This window comes from Triticum dicoccoides, chromosome 4A (assembly GCF_002162155.2).
Source record: "Triticum dicoccoides isolate Atlit2015 ecotype Zavitan chromosome 4A, WEW_v2.0, whole genome shotgun sequence".
NCBI classification, from domain to species: Eukaryota; Viridiplantae; Streptophyta; class Magnoliopsida; order Poales; family Poaceae; genus Triticum; species Triticum dicoccoides.
Genome location: NC_041386.1, coordinates 511,135,071 through 511,140,333, shown reverse-complemented (window position 1 = coordinate 511,140,333; position 5,263 = coordinate 511,135,071).

Genomic DNA, 5,263 nt, shown 5'->3' with positions numbered 1-5,263 from the left:
ACCAACACCTTCCCTGGATCTGGTCGCGCCGTTGATCGGGGCCCATCCTCGCCGCCCATCCCCTACTCATCCCCGACGGCAGGGCCCTGGCAACCCACTGCCCGCTCCGGCCCCGTCAGGTCCACGCGCCGCACCATCCCGACCCACCTCCTTCCCCTAGCTCCAGCACCCCCTCCCACGTCCAACAGCTGCCCTGGCGCTGCTATGCGCCTCTCCGCGCGGCCCCCAGTGCCGGATCCGGCGGCCACGACCGTGAACAGCAACCAGGATCTCGTCCCCTCCATGGATCTGGCTACTCGGGCGCCTGGGGCATCAAGCATCGAAGGTCAACGGAGCCCTGCTCCCCCCTCGCCCCCTATGGCGAATGTGCCTCCGATGAGCACATCGTCGGGCTCAATCTCACCACAACGGTTAGCAGAGGAGGGGATCCACACCACATGATGTGCGTGTGTGAAGTTCGGCACTGCGTACATCACCTCTGCTCCCCTCTCATGTTGTTCTCCATTGATGTAGTGCATGTTGCTTCCCAACACATGGCATATTGGTCGTCGGTGCAGTCCGCCGGCACGCAGCGGGTTGCAGCAGGTGGTTGCCGACGGGATGGACGTTGCTGGGAGAGCGCCTGCTACTACGTCCTTGCCGGGATTGCTATGAGAGGCACGGGGGCCTCCCCAGGCGCTCCTCCTTCTGCCAGTTCATGGAATCCATCCCAGCAGTTCTCCTAACCCCCCATTATCGGCAGCCCATCTCACGTCGGTGGTTTCATCACCCCGCTGAAGTGCCACATCCTGCTGAACCAATCGCCTTTTTTCTCTGTGCAGCTCGGTGGGGCGCCAAGTGCAGTTTGCTGCTCCTCTACATGTGGTTAACCCAAGCATAGGCTCCAGCAAGGAGTTTTTGTTAATTTTTGTTGCAAAATTCATATGTTTGTGATCTAAAAATGGTTCACGGCCGATGGTTATGGGGTTCTCTTGTGTGTCCATTGTGATTTGGCGACCATGGACATGGAGTTCATCCGCTAGTTGGTTCTTTGTGTTTTTTTAGTTTCATTCATTTAGTCGAAGTGGATTTCAGTTCAGTTTCAATTCAATTTCAGGGTTGTTGTGCAAAAGTTCAGGGACAAAAAAATTGTTGGATGGAAACTAATGCAGTTCGTGGTGAGATCGACCATGTCCTGCAGACGAGATGCCCTCCACCCCTTGCAGTGCAGGCATCCTGGACTTGTAGTGCCCCAGACACGCAATGCGGTTCGGCAGGCGTGGCCGTTCAGTCGGGGTGTTGTCAAAGTGTCGCTGCAGTATACAGTACATGTGTGAAGGCGTGCGGTGCACAGGCTGGAGGCATGCGGTTCATTGCCGGCCACCTCTCACATAGTTTTTTGTGTGTTTTAGATTTTGTTTTGTTTGCAATCAGTGTTGTTTATACTTTCGAATGTGTTCGCTGTGTCACTGTGTAATCCACTGCTCGTTTGTATCTCATGTGCGGTTCGCTGGTGATCTCGTGTGTGTCTATCAGAAGTTCGTTCCTTCTAGGAGATTTTGTCAAGCATATTTGCGTTGTTTCATGCAGTCCACATGTGCCACCCCTGTAGTGCACTAGTCTTGTTCGTGCAGTGCAGAACATGTCACCCCTGAGGAACGTATACAGATAACTACTCTGACCCTTGCAGTGCAGAACACACGATGGAACAAAAAGAGAAAAAAATAACTCCAACAAGTAATGTGGTTCACTTGGCCATTTGATGCAGTGTGGTTTTCCAACCGAAGCAGTGAGATCGACCGTCTGATGTTGTTCATCATGTTAGTGCAAGATTTTTTTTTCTACCAAAACGACAAAAAAGTAATGATGTTCACTTCCTCATACTTTTGTGGTTCACTTACGCCCGATGTGAAGCGCACTTCACTCTCTTCGTCTGAGAAAAATTTACGTCCGACAAAAAAATATAATGAAGTTCACCTGACTCTCCCATGCAGTGCAATTTTCAGTCTGAAGCAGTGCGTTATGTTGTGTGATGCAGAACACACGTCAATTTGGGTGTCACGAAAAACAGAGAGTCCGCTTTTCGGTAAAAATAAAACTGCTCTTAAACCGTAAGGAATTAGAGAGAGTGTTGTACATGAAAAAGCTGTGTCTCATTGATATCTTTCCAACCGCATATCATTTGAATCATTTCGACAACCGATTTGTAAAAAATTCACGAAAAACGGCCGCTGCCACTTGTCGTCTGCCACACGATTTTCAAAATTAACTTAGAACTGTAAGGAATCTTAAAACCATTTCTACATATGAAAGTTGCGCCTTGTCCATAGTTTTCCAACGACATATTACACGCCTCGTTTCGACAAACGGTTAAAAAACTAGAGCGAAAATAGTACCGAAAATTTGAATTTTTTTGAAAAATAGAATTCCGCGATTTAGTAAATTTGAAACTGCTCTTAAACCGTAACAAATTAGGGAAAGAAATAAATATGAAAAAGATGCGCCTCGACGATATCTATCCAACGGTGTATTATTTGCTTCATTTCGACGAGCGGTTTAGAAAAAAATGCGAAAAAACGCTCGCTGCCACTTGTTGTGGGCCGCACCATTTTCGAAACTGCTCTTAAACCGTGAGGAATCTCGAAAAGTGTTCAACATGGCGAAGTTGCGCCTAATACATATATTTTCAACGATATATTACACGCCTCGTTCCGACAAACGTTTAAAAAACTAGAGCGAAAAGAGTACCAGAAAAAACACTGTGTGCAGCTTTTTGCAACGGGAATTTCTCTCGCCTCAGTACTGCAGCACACTTGGTTCAAACAATGACGTGCACTTGCGTTGAGCGTGCAGTGCGGAAGTGTTATCAGAATAGTTATTCTGATTATATTATCAGAATAGACTAGCTATATATATATATATATGAGGAAGAAGTAGGTCGGTGGAGCTATGAGGGGCCCACGAGGGTGGGGGCGTGCCTCCCTGCCTCGTGGCCTCCTCGTTGATTTCTTGACATCCACTCCAAGTCCCCTGGATCACGTTTGTTCCAAAAATAACTCTCCCGAAGGTTTCATTCCGTTTGATATTCCTTTTCTATGAAACACTGAAATAGGCAAAAAAACAGCAATTTGCACTGGGCCTTGAGTTAGTAGGTTAGTCCCAAAAATAATATAAAAGTGTATAAATAAGCCCATTAACATCCAAAACAGATAATATAATAGCATGGAACAATCAAAAATTATAGATACGTTGGAGACGTATCAGCCATGCATGAAGACTCGGAGGACAACAATTATCTTCCACTCTCCGAGGATGAGGTGAGCCTCGGTGACGAGGACTTTATCATGCCTGAGGAACGTCTCGAGCTGGAGCGCTTTAAACTACAGCTAATAGCCACTGCAAGGAGCCTGAAAAAGAAGCTGCAGCAGCTTCAAGCTGATCAAGATCTTCTCAATGATAGATGGACTGATGTCCTGGCAGCGGAAGAATACGACCTCGAGCGCCCAACCAAAAGTTATCCGAAGCGTAAACTTCTACCCCAATTCGAGCACGAGGCACTTGAGCCTGCACCATCAGCGTGTAACGCGACTGATTGACCACCACGCGGCCGGGACAAAACGACAACTCAAGCCAAACACCAGCCCGTACTACCTCGCGGTAAAGGCAGGGATAAAACAGCTCGGGCATACACGTATGATCTCCAGCAGGGCCTGAAGAATAAAGCAGGTCTGGCCAGGTCGATCTACGGATCACGGAGGCATGCCCCCGACGCGTGACGACGGCTATCAAGCCGAGCATGGTAAGCACAATTACGTCCGAGCTGAAAATCATAGACGGACTCCATCCGAACTATGTCGCGACCTGGCCCGATATAGAGGCGCCGCACGCCCCCTCTGCTTCACTGATGAAGTAATGGAACATGAATTCCCAAAAGAGTTCAAACCCATGAATATCAAATCATATGATGGAACCATAGATCCTGCGGTATGGATTGAAGACTTTATTCTCCATATTCACATGGCCCGCGGCGACAATCTTCATGCCATCAAATACACCCCCCTAAAACTCAAGGGGCCAGCCCGACACTTGCTGAACAGCCTACCTGAAAACTCCATTGGCGGCTAGGAGGACTTGGAAGAAGCCTTCCTTGACAACTTCTGATGTCTACTACAGAACCTTCTTCTTGTAGACGTTGTTGGGCCTCCAAGTGCAGAGGTTTGTAGGACATTAGAAAATTTTCCTCAAGTGGATGACCTAAGGTTTATCAATCCGTAGGAGGCGTAGGATGAAGATGGTCTCTCTCAAGCAACCCTGCAACCAAATGACAAAGAGTCTCTTGTGTCCCCAACACACCCAATACAATGGTAAATTGTATAGGTGCACTAGTTCGGCGAAGATATGGTGATACAAGTGGTATATGGATAGTAGATAATTATTTTTGTCATCTGAAAATATAAAAACAGCAAGGTAACTAATGATAAAAATGAGCACAAACGGTATTGCAATGGGTTGAAACAAGGCCTAGTGTTCATACTTTCACTAGTGCAAGTTCCCTCAACAATAATAACATAATTGGATCATATAACTATCCCTCAACATGAAACAAAGAGTCACTCCAAAGTCACTAATAGCGGAGAACAAACAAAGAGATTATGGTAGGGTACGAAACCACCTCAAAGTTATCTTTCTGATCGATCTATTCAAGAGTACGTAGTAAAATAACATGAAGCTATTCTTTCCATTCAATCTATCATAGAGTTCGTACTAGAATAACACCTTAAGACACAAATCAACCAAAACCCTAATGTCACCTAGATACTCCAATGTCACCTCAAGTATTCGTGGGTATGATTATACGATATGCATCACACAATCTCAGATTCATCTATTCAAACCAACACAAAGAACTTCAAAGAGTGCCCCAAAGATTCTACCGTAGAGTCAAGACGAAAACGTGTGCCGACCCCTATGCATAGGTTCATGGGCGGAACCTGCAAGATGATCACCAAAACATACATCAAGTGGGTCAATACAATACCCCATTGTCACCACGGGTATCCCATGCAGGACATACATCAAGTGTTCACAAATCCTTAAAGACTCAATCCATTACAAGAGAGTAGAGGGGGGAGAAACATCATAAGATCTAACTATAATAGCAAAGCTCGCGATACATCAAGATCATACCACCTCAAGAACACGAGAGAGAGAGAGAGAGAGAGAGAGAGATCAAACACATAGCTACTGGTACATACCCTCAGCCTCGAGGGAGAACTACTCCCTC